Source organism: Euprymna scolopes, chromosome 17 (assembly GCF_053919585.1).
Source record: "Euprymna scolopes isolate OS-2025 chromosome 17, ASM5391958v1, whole genome shotgun sequence".
NCBI classification, from domain to species: Eukaryota; Metazoa; Mollusca; class Cephalopoda; order Sepiida; family Sepiolidae; genus Euprymna; species Euprymna scolopes.
In genome coordinates this window covers 101,961,175-101,974,251 of record NC_136498.1, presented here as the reverse complement: position 1 = coordinate 101,974,251, position 13,077 = coordinate 101,961,175, and positions in this window count along the sequence as shown.

The window sequence follows — 13,077 nt, the reverse complement described above, 5'->3', positions numbered from 1 at the left end:
AATACATGGGAGAACATCATCGGCTTAATATTCACATGCAACATGAATTAGAACAACGGAGGACATTGCAAAGACTACTAAATGGTCGGCTCCCTCTGCCGTGCTAGAAAATTACTGACACCTGAAAATATTCTATATCTCTATAAAGCCAACATTCGTTTTGCCATATTTGGGCTTGTGCATCTACAACTAGTTTTTCTGTTTCTCTCTTAGACAGGGTCTAAAAAGTCTCCAATCTAATAGATTCAGCACTATCTGTCAAGTTCAAATCCCTGTCCTATCGCTGCGATGTTGCAACCCTGCATATTTCTATAAGTATATTAATGGGATGTGCTCTAAGGAACTTATAACGATTGTATTCCCTCGGCGTATATATTCCCGACTAACCCACCATGCAGCAAAATTCTACCCTTCACTGTTAAAGTGCGTGGATACCAGAGAGCTTCATACCTAATAGTTTCCTCAATCGCACTTTAAATTCACCCTCTATCTCCTTCTCTGACGGCCCTAACATACAGGAGTTTAAATGTATTATAAAAATCTTAACGTTACTCATCTCTTCAAATAAGTCCTTGTACATATTCTCTTACATATTAGACCCTTACGTCCAAGTGACAATCTTTGAAGAATAAGAACAAAAGTCAAGTGCTTTGTATTAAGGTGTATTATAATGTGGTAATGTAGGTTCCCCAAAAGAGACGCTAAAAACATTAAAATTGCATCAATTTAGGAGGACTTCTTCATTAACCATGGACGGTGAATGTAGATTTTTAGCTGGAAAGCTAAAGAGTTGGAATTTGATAGAGTGCACAAAGTTATGTAGGTGAAGATGACAATAGTGATGAAGATGCAGTCTATTTTTTAAAAAACTTTTTTTTACACGGTGATCACCACTTATCAAGGCCCGGAAGCCACTCAGGAATAAGGGTTATTGCAAGTACAGTACGTTAGTGGAAATTTATGGAAGTGTTTACTTGAGGTGGCGGTTCATAAGAGCATGACGTTTTGCTCTTCGTTCCAGTTCCAATAATGTCTAGAACCATGCTTAGTTTAATTGCAAGACTAATACAAACACGAAGGAAAGTCTTTAAATTCTGCTGCTGCCTTTTTCCATTTAATGTAAGCCTTATTTCGGCCTTGTGTAAGCAGAACGAATTTTTGTTTTTACGCTGTCAAACTAATTAGCTGCTAAGGTCAGCACATTTGTGTTTCTTGAACATTTTGTTTTGTTGAATTTCCAAAATGATTGACATTATTCGACAAGCTTCGATATCTGCCGGTTTCCCTTCATTTCAGAAGCGGTCAATATTGAAAGCGACCAGGTGTAATTAAACCCGTTCAAACATGGTAAGTACATAATATGGAACACCATATGTTTAGTATACTTTTCCATCGTACTCTTTCCTATTGAACCCAGTTAAAACATGCTGGGTTCCATTATTATAAACACTCGATATTTCTAATGATAGATTTTATTGAAAATTATCGAAATCGATAATACCCATATTACTACTAATAATAATCATTGGATTATTCAGAAAATCGTTCATTTGAAAGTTGTTTAATTTTCTTATAAGGATTTGCTACTAAGAAGAAAAAAAATCTGCCTTTGCCGTGCGTGTTCGTCGCGGACTCTAACCTCACGATATCATTGTAATACAGTTTGATACAAAACGTTTCATTATTTTTTCTGACAACTTCGCTTAGCAACAAAATCATACCCCTTCACTATTTAGGTCCCTAAATGCCAGAAAGCTTTATACTCAGTTCGAACAGCTATACATTGGAATTTCATTCCTGCTACCTCTTTCCGTATGTGTATTGATATGCAGAAGTGTACATATAACGTACATCAACATATTGCTAATCTTTGCTGGCATGGTCCCAAATAGAAATCCCTAACATTGAAGAAGCGATATACCTTGTTAGGGGTGAAAGGCTATTAGTCGGAATTATGTCTACATGGGACTATATGAAGAGATAAGCAGCGTTATGTCTGTTCACAATACATTTAATCTTTTGTATTATACCACAGTCAAGAAAGCAAGAAAAAGAAAAAGGAATTCCAAAGTTTAGCAATGTGAGAAAAGAAACTATTAGGGTAGAAAGTTTTGACATCTATGAATCTCAGCAGTTAAGAGGTGGAAGTTTGATGCTTAGCGGATTAAGGAATATGTATGTTGAGCAAGCACAAGTGCTATGAGTTTATTAGAGAACAATAGCCGAGAAGCTACAGAGTTTAAATTTGGTTTGCCGATATACTCCAATGGAGTTCACAAAGTCATGTACATGGAGACATTAATAGTGATAAACGTGCACTCCAATGAAAGTGTTATGCCGTGATCTTCCTTCTAGTTCTCAATCAATATGGCCAACAATATGGAATTAAAACGATCTTTATTTTGCATTTTTCAAACGTTCGTCACTGTTTAACCTCCGGTCTCACCACGAATTACCGACAAGACTTCTTGCTATCCAAGATATCTGACTATTTTTAGTGTAGCTGAATTCTCACTATAAACTAAACCTGTGTCTAACTTTGCCGTAGTGGAAGGCTGTTAAACAAAATAATGATAGCTCTGCTATGAACGGTGCAATTAGTACAGAAGAGTGATTGAAGTAATTACTGACTTCTAAAACCATTTTATTTTTAGGTTTAGAAGAGTTCTTGCGGAATTTTTAATTTTGATTTCAAATGATGTATTTTCAAATAACTTTTCGTTAATACCTTTACTTTATACATAATTTTAAGAGCGTTTTCTGTTCCATCTAATCATTTAAATTTCAATCGTTTTAAAGCAATTCTTTTTTTTTTCAGAACGTTGACTACAAAATGATAAAAAAGCAAATTCGCACATTTTTCTTATTTCAATTCCAGCTAGACCAGAGAACCTGCTGAAACAGCTCGCAATATCAACGAAGCATTTGTGCCAAGGAATCACTTCTGAACTTATAGCACAGTGGTGGTTTAAGAAATTTGGTGGCGACGACGGGAATCTTGAAGATAATGAGCGTAGTGGTCGGCCATCGGATGTTGACAACGACAATTAAGAGCCTTAGTCGAATGCAACCCATGCGCAACTGTTCAAAAACTGCCTTCTGAATTAGACGTAACATATACGACAAATTCAAACCACTTAAGATTGGAAAGAAAAAAAGGAAACTTGATAAATGGGTGCCTCGCGAATTGAACGACAACCAAAATAATCGCCGTTGTAAAGTGTCATATTTCCTTCTTTTACGCAATAAGAATGGCCCGTTTCTTCGTGTTGTGACGATGAAAAGAGGGTTCTTTATGACAACCGGCGACGCTCAGCTCAGTGGTTAGACGCCGATGTAGTTCCACGACCCTTCACAAAGACAGAGTTGAACCAAGAGAAGGTCATGCTGACTCTTTGGTTGTTTGTGGCCGGTCTCATCCATTAGTTTTTTTTAAACCATTACTGCAGCGAAGTACTTTCAACAAATAGATGGAGTCCATTAGAAACTTCAACAACACCCGGCATTCCTCAACAGAAAAGAGCCAATTCTCCTTAACGACAATGCCCGACTGCAGATTGCTAACTGACTGTTCCAAGAATTGGGATACGAAACTGCCTCATCAGCCATACTCTCCGGACTTCTTATTTACCGGCTACCACCCTTTCAAAAATCTCGATAACTTTCTGCATGAGAAATGCTTAAAAAACCTAAGCGATATCAAAAACGCCTTCAGCGACTTCATTGCTATCAGAACGCCAGATTTTTACGTTACCGACATAAATACATTTTTTTTTGCGTTGGCAAAAGTGTTGATTATGATGGTGCTTATTTCGATCAATACATTTTTGTTTGAGCCGAGATAGTCTCATCTGAATTTAAAAGTTAAAAACCGCAAGAACTTTTTGTCAACCTGATAAATAGGCCCGTCAACGTAAAATAGAGATTAATAAGCAAACCGTTCTTACAGTTATGTAATTTTTTTTCTTTTAATTTAATTTGTTTTGGTCATATTCGTCTGAAGTAATGAAATTAGAAATGAGATATCGGGAAAGGTCGGTTAATTGATTATAATTAACGGATATATATTGAAATTTAAAAAAAAACGGCAATAGATGTATTTATGCACACATTTAGGGAGATTTTCTTATTTGTTTTTGGTCTATGGTGATATGTGTTCTTTTTTTACGCCCTGGATTATATATGTGCGATCGCAGGTTTAAGAACCGAATATAAATCAACAACGCAAATTGAAAATGAATAGATAAATAAGAAAATAAATATATGTTTTAGTTTAGCCTTTTTGCTTCGTTTATTTATGCCATTATTTCCCCTCCTCTTGATTTATGTAGCAATATCCAATAACTCTTTCTTGTCGCTTTATTTCAAAGAGTTTCTAGCGCCAACATTATTTCCTACAAGCCAATACTGCCAATCTCCAACCAAAGTATTACACGCCATTTTTATTCCATTATTTTTATCACCGTTATGGTAAAACGATATTTTCGGGGGGTCGGATTTTGTAGAAGAACCAGGCAACTGAAATGAGTTTTGCAAAGAAAAGCCTTATCAGTTATGCACAGTGTCTGTTCACACAATTAAACAATATTGCCCATACACTTATCTAACCATGATCCGATGCATGCCAAATTTGTCTTGATAGGGTTAAATTAGGGTAAGGTAGGACAAAATACGGAATGAATGCCAGTGTGGATTTGTGGAAAGCAATGTTTGTATAATTTTGTTCTAACTGGGGATAGTACAATCTGCCAAATGTCAGACATTCACCTGCTTTGTCATACATTCTAACCGAGAGATTTTAACTATCCGTTTAAGTGCAACTGTTTGTATCTCTCTAGCACTTGGTTCACAGCGTATATTTACCAGATAGTTTATGAAAGTCTTTTTCATGACTTCGGTTGCTTTTAGAAAGTAAGTAGTAGTAAGCATACTGTCTAAGATTTTAGTTTTCTTTGCAGCCGTACATAGGACTACCTGTGGGAATTCATATGGACAGAGAAATAGAAAAAAAAAACGGTATTTTCACGCAAAAAAAAAGTAAAATGACGTGAATAGATTACATCCTCTGCAGTAAATGGTAACATACTTTTTATTACAATTCATCCTGTCTTTAGTTTTTGGTAGTAGTGATACATTTTGAGTAAGGCTCTTCAAAAGATTTGTTTTTCTTTTGCTAACAAACTATTAAGACAAGTTTTCAAACCATATTACGAATAGCAGTTGAAATGTAATAGATCATTGCAAAAGTTTTTGCGGTATAAAAGTTCATCTGAGAAATGAAAATGTATATTTTCGAAAATCTTTATTCATAAAGATAATGACCTTTTCTCTTTAACTTAATTTCATCTGTAAACGAGCTTATAAATCCCTTGCTTGTAAAATTATTTTGGTCTTCATGTGAAATCTGAACCTAACTCATGTCTAATCTGTTTATGCGATGTTCACCTAACACCATATAATGGCTTATAATGCTTGAAATAAATGATAATCAGAGAGAACAAGGCCAGCAGAACATGCAGGATAACTCAAGATTCCTTAACTACAATGGTTTTAAATCGGCAAAAACTTAAAAATTTTATGACAGCTTTCGCTAAATTTAGAATAATGGTAAAAAAGGGAATTAATAGGAAATGTTCAGATCGAATAGATAACAGACCGAAATGTATATAAATAAGTATAATTAGTATTCTGCAATATTTTTAAGCTAAAAGTTACGGTACATACACACGCAATCGAATAAGAATTACAAATTTCATAAAAATAATAGTGAAATTAATGTCTTTTTACTGCTAACGTCAACTGTTTTTTTTTTTTAATTTTTACCGCCGAATCTAAAATGTATTTTTATTTTATCTTAATCTATAAACCCCATGCCGGAAATTCTTATATTCTGAAGCATTTCTGCTGTGTATCAATAACGCGGTTAACGCAGTACTGAGTTGAACGCAACTTGTTTGTGTCAATTTGAGTGCACAGGTGTCAACAAAGGTTACTGGTGATATAGATCAAACCCTTTGACACCCCTTGGCAAAGCGTGCACCTACTTGCTAGAAAGTGTGTCGGTGCGTTTTGGTTGCAAGTCGGTTAACGGGGATTACAGTATGTGCTTGGAGGGTTGGTCTTCAGTTGGAATTTAGAGTTAGAGTTTTCGAGTCCAGCACACACACAGTCAACAGAAGATAAACATTCTCGGGAGGCGATGAGAAGTAGCTATTTATGGAAGACGAATCAATAAAGAAATTCCCACCCTCCTCAGAATAGGCAGAGAACAGGGGCGCGCCATTCGGCCATGAAACAAATAAAGACTTAATTGTCCATAGAATGAGATGAGCGTTGTCATGAGCTTTTTTTTCCAGGCGAGTCGACACGGTCAAGAGAGACCTGACGAAATATAAAAAGATACGTTTCTACTTTTATTTTATAAATTCCCCAAAAGGGTTGATGTGCCGTAAATATTAACATTGACTCAAAATAAGCAGACACTATCCTATCTTTCCCCTAAATACGTTACAGTATTACTATTGAAAACATTGCGTCAGTCTTGTAATGCATTTCATTACCCTTACTAAAATCGTATTACTACTGAAAAACATTGCAATACTATTTTTTACATGGTAGTCACCACTTATCAAGGCCCGGAAGCCACTCGGAGATAACGGTTATTGCGTGTACAGTAATCAATAGGATAGTACCACGGTAATCGTTAGTATTAGAGATTTGATAAAGAGCCGACAGGATCAAGAGATGTGAAAAAGATAAAAAGGTACGTTCTGCTTTTATTTCATAAACTCCCAAAAGTGGGGATTTGCCGTAAATATGAATATTGACTAAAAATTAGCAGACACCCTTTCCTTCCTCCACGTATACTTAACATTTCTAGGCGATTGAAACACATAATAACAATAGATTATGTTTCTTTGTATATCTTAATTTGATCTCATTTTAAAAAGAATTCCATCTTATCTCAAACTAGTTATAGCTATTCGACAGCGCGCAGGTATCTTTTATATTCATTGGTATTTTACCTTCTTTCAAACTATACCGATTTTTATATAAAATTATTTTTAAATAGAATATTTATTTAATAGGACTTTAAAAGTGAAATTTAACTATAAACGTATAGGTTGGTTATTTAGTTTTTTAAATAAAATAGTTAGCAACTATAATCAAGTGTTTCATTCAATACTCTCCTAATATTTATTTCAGAAAATTATTGGATGCAAATAATTTTCACAATTTTTAATCTTTTAATTAAATAAGGACTTTCAAAGATGCTTAAAGCCAGAAATTATTTTCTAATTGACAGTTTAATGTTTGCAAATCACTGTCCGTTTTCGAAGAGTAATTAATTATTTTTTGACTTCTAAAATATTAACATGGCTTACTTGTTGACAGAAAAACGAAATTCCTTATGATGGATTTAATTTCATTAGTAAATAATTTTCCTAAAAGGAATTTTAAATTTCTATGTATTTTATGTGGGTTCATTTAAAATTTTAATAAACAACTGATAAGCGATACAAATAATGTATATAATCTCGCATCCATATGCGAGAAAAGCAATTTTATTAAAAGATACGGATAGAATTCGCTTAATTATTTTATCAAACAGACGCCTAAAAATATTGGTATACATTTATTTGTATCGTTATTTTTTTTAAACTCGTCTAAATTATTCCCAACATAATTCGTATTAGAGCTTTTTAAATTTAAACCCCATATTTATCTATTTTAAAAGTATATATAATAAGACCCACATAGGTATATATTAGAAGGGCTACCCGATGTAGGTTGTGGAATTAAAGCACATGTAACGATAATATTATTGCTAGAAGCAAGAGATTGGCAATGCGGTTGTTGATGGTTTTTTAAGGCGTGGAATTTCAGTTCAGGGAAAAAAGCTGTCAAATAGATTTCGAGCCGTAATGGAATTTAATGTCATAAATAATGAAATAGATTAGAAATATTAGTTACATAAACAAGTTATTTTAGAATATGCAGATAGATTTAAGCTTTACCGAAACAAAGACTAGCGTGATTGGTAACGTCAGAGAAAGCAAAAACATTTGATTTCGTACACGTAGTCAGTAATAGGACAGTTAGATAGCCACTTCGTTACCGGACAGAAGCTATGGGCTCAATGACTGATCGCTTGACGCCTGTAGAAATTAATTGGCGCGATATAACAAGATATAGAATGTAAATAGCGATGCGTGACTTCGATGGGGATCCAGGAACGTTAAATAAATATATTATATAAAAATATATAATTCGCGTCATGGTGTTTTCTTTTTTTGAGAGATGGATAAAAAGAAAAACTGATGGACTATGTAAAGAAGAAAAGAGAAGAAAAACAAAGTATGTATCCTTTTGCTAGAATCCCCACAGAAAATCTTATTCGTCACTTTGTTTATGTCACTGTAACATCCTGAGCTGTTTTTGAATGTATATACACTCGCAACGATCTGTAGATAGACCACATAACACAACGCTGTAAGACGATCACACGCATACATAGACGTCATTATAGAGAAATAAAAAGGAAAAAAAAAAAACGAGTTATGTGTTCATCAACGTTTTGTCTTTATTTTGAGACTTCCACTTCATTATATATACACGGCATGGCTAGTCACACAAGTATACCCGCCACTTTTATACATACCCCGCCACAGACGTATGAACATATATACTCGCTGACTATATAACAAAAATACAGTAAGGCCTAAGAAATAACTTATAAGTTACAGCACTTATTAAATATTCGACCAGACTAAATGAATTTTTATCATAGAATCAAGTAAGACCAATAGATAACAATAAAGATATAGTATAACATACTTTACTGGTCAATTGAGGATGGAAAAGTTATTTTTCACTAATCCAACGCTTGACAACTAAATTCAACACTCCAGAAGGTCTTATATGGAGATAAACATGTTAACTTCAATACGAAATTATAGGAGACCTACCGAGATAATTTTACTTTTAACCTTTGAGTAAGCCTGCGTATGTAGTCTGCTTCACTTTGATAGTGGAATTGATAAACATTACAATTTTAGGTTTATTATGCGTTCTTGTTTCAAAAGGGAAGAAGGTGAGAGTTGTATAAACATCAAAATCATAGTAGAAGGGAAATTACGCTAAGTAAATGACGTAATATCTATTTAATTTCTCAGATTGATTAGACTCGTCAGAGATATGTAAACGAACCAAGAAAATGTGGTCCTATTTGAATTGCCAATTTTCCAATCTTCGTGTAATTACATGAAATGATGTTTTAGTAATTTGTAAGAAGTTGTACATCGAGTCCATTATGCTGAACAAATCGTATAAGCTTACTAGATGATGATTCTAATGAGCTTAATGTTTTTCACATTAAGAGAAAAGGCAAAACAAAAAGTCAGGTAAAATCTGTCTTTCTATATAGATTGTGGCTCATGACTAAAGAATTATAAGACTAAAGCGTTAATAATATACTCATTACTAGATTTTGTAGCTTCTTAAAGTTTATAGTGTGCTCAAGTTATAGATTGTTGACTTACAGTAAGTGCTTTATACAAACGTGATGGGTTTTTGCATCCAATCCTCATCAAATGGCATGAATCCAAAGATTCTATTGTTGGCCTTGGTTTCCTCGGTGTTTTTTAGTCAGATTTCTCTCTAGAAAGACAGATACTTACTGAAGGTATCACGAGAAGTTTGCCACCATCCTAAGTAAAAGTGACTTTTTGTGGAACGAACTAGATTCGAACTTGAGACACCCGTCGATGCCGTTAACCATTAAACCACTGTCAGCTCCCTGCACTATTCCTTACTATTCACTAACTATACATCGAATGGATATTATCGAACGCTCCGCCTTGTCATACAAAATTCCAGGGCAGCATATTTGTTTTGGCATAAAAATCCAACGCACAAGTAGCACACTTGGGCCATGCAATAATGTCTAAACAGCTTGGTATTCGTTAGGGTAGTCAATCATTCCCAAAGCAAGAAGAATAAGCAATCGAAAGCAGAGATACCTATAACAATACCTAACAATATAACAATAACAAAGCTTATTTCCGAGAACTGCCCGTCTGCGGAATACTTCCCATGGGCTGCTTCCCGGTTAAATACAATATGGTAGCCTTCAGATCCAATGTAAATAAGTCCTTGTTGAGCTGTCTCCACAAATAATCAAATTCTTCACAATTTGCACTATTAACGATTACTACACTACCACCTTACATTCATTAACCCTTATCCTTAGGTGGCTTTTGGGTCTTGATAAGTGGTGACTCCCAACAAAAAAATGCGCCAACACAACAAAGCAAGATTAACTGAAGGCACATTGACCCAACATTCGTTGGACTGATTGCATAGGGTGTATTCTTAATTGGTACAGGAATTTCTGCATTAACTAAACTTTCCGAGTCAACATAACTAGTATAGCGTAGATATTATTAAAAGAAAGAGTCTCTAAATATACGAAATTATTTGCAAATAAGGATCAAAACAGACTGTTTATACATATATCAACACTTTACTGCGTTACATAACAAGGCCATGTTTGACTGTAACAGTTTGACTGACATTTTAAAAGTCATAAATGAACCTAGATGGAAGTTGATGAAACCACGTGATTTCTAGTTATATATTTTCTACTTCTTAGGCTGATCAAACAGGAAAGGCATGTCTAAGGCGTTGTCACATTGTGATTGGGTGTAGCTGTTCCTTTCTCTGTAATAAACATTACTAAGAATTAAACATCGGTGTCCCAGTAATTGTATCCGCAGACAAGCAAGAACGTATGTTTTTCACGTTTATTGTTTATACACGAGACGATAAGTGAAGCCTAATAATCAGTACATAATCATATTGAAACTGAAAGAGACTTTCTAGTTTTGGAAAATAGAAAATAATTATGAATCTAGAATAAAAATAGTAATGCCATATTTTCGTCCAAGAATACATTACTTAGGAGGTTACTTATATTGAATGATACGAAAAAAATCAGTAACTATTGAACGAGGCCGTTTGGGAATATAAGAAAAAAAATCGAATAAATGAGTCATGCAAACATAAGTATAGGTTTGAGAGTTTCAACCAATCATTTGGCCAGTTTATGTTGAGCCACACCCTCCGTAAATAAAATCGGGCGGGAAAGTATGTTAGATTTACGAATTTTGTGAAATCAGCATATTCTAGGTCTTTTGAAAGCAATCAGTCGGGTTCTATTAGGTTTATTTAAACAGGAATGTACATTTAAAACTAAACACATCTGATTATTTATTCCTAGTTTAAAAGAATAAAGTTATCAAGTTAACGAAAGTTATCTTCTATGATATTAGATATTTTGGCAAAGGAATCAGAGCGATGAAGGATAATAAAAATGTATCTTATCTTGACAAGAAATATAAATAGCTCGATTAGATGAGATAAATTTGCCGTTTCTAATTGCAATCCGAATCCTTCAACCAAATAACTTAAAAGGGTGGATTAAACAAAAACAAAGAAACAAATCAATAACCATTTTGATCTGCAGAAACGAACGGAAACGGGTAACAAGAACATCATAAAGGAATAACGAAAACATCAGAACATGAACATAAAATTGTACATAACGATACGATAGATAACCGCCAGTCGGAACAACTTACATAAGGAACGTTATAACAGGATCACCGAAAGCACCGGCCAGGAGAATACAAAACATAATCGCCAACACGACGATATTACTGCTGTACCAACCAAAATATTGCCCATTTATATTATCTTCACCTTACACAACTGCAGTCATTAATTGACGCTCAAATTGACTCGTCCCTGTCACCAGTGACATGATCCATTTGCGAGATACTCATCACCATCTCCCATCAGAAAATTCTCCATCCTCTATAAATGGGTTGTAAGTAACGAACGAATCTAAAGCGTCAGTATACATTGCCTAACTTTTACTTAATAGTACGAGGTGCCTTAAATAAGTTTCCAGGCCTTTTGTAAAAGCATTCAAACTTGTCACACACACTTAAAAATCAGTATGTTATTGCTATACATATTATGAGATTACTTATATTTCTGATATCAGATTCAAATGATTAGCTACAGCAGAAGTCTGAATACACACTACTAAAGCTTGATTTTCACAGCTGGTGAATTTCAAAAATCCAATCTGGACGTGAGGACACTTTAGAAGAACGATATGCGATACAATTTTTTTAAATTAGGAAACGCCTGGACGCTTTAGGCTGCTTTTTGAGCATCTTGCATGAATCAAGCATCAGCTTTTGAGTGGAATAAAAGATTCAATGAAGGCAGAGAATCTGTGTGAGATGATGAGGTGTGGAAGAAGTAAGAACACCAAAGTTGATTGGGCAAATAAATACTATAGAAACAAGTGCAGAGTTTAATGTCAGTGTGGTAAATGTACACACAATTATTCGAGAGGATCTGAAGATGCGGAACATTTGCGCAAAGTTTGTCCTAAGGGTGCTCAGTGAAGATCGTGGCAGCTGCGATATAATCGAGCAGATCAATTCAGATCCTACAGTTCTTTATGCTCTGGTGACCTGCGATGAGAGCTGGATCTACTGCTATGACACAGAGACCGAGTTCCCAGTAGAAGTATGCTGGCTCTCCTAGACGCAAGAAGCCCAGACAGATGACCACTTTTTTGATAGCATGGACATGATCTACATGCACTGGGTTACCACTGAACAGACACTCAGCAAGGAAAACTAGCTGAGGTTTCAATAGAGTTGAGAAAAGTATTCCGTTGAAATAAACCAGCACTCTCCAAATCAGGTCAGGGGCATTTCCACCAGGACAATGCACCAGTCCACAATTCCATCCTTGTTACAGACCAAGATGAGCGTGAAGATAGTCCATCACCATACCTATAGTACAGAATGTTCTCCTTGTGATATTTGGTCATTCCCTAAACTCAAAGAAAACCTTAGATGACATCGTTATGAGACAAATGAGGGGATAAAATAGACTGTGATGGTCGTTGACACGTTCACATAAAAGAACTTCCATGGGACCTTCCAGAAGTTGTTTGAACGGTACAAATGCATTGCAGCCGGAGGAGATTAC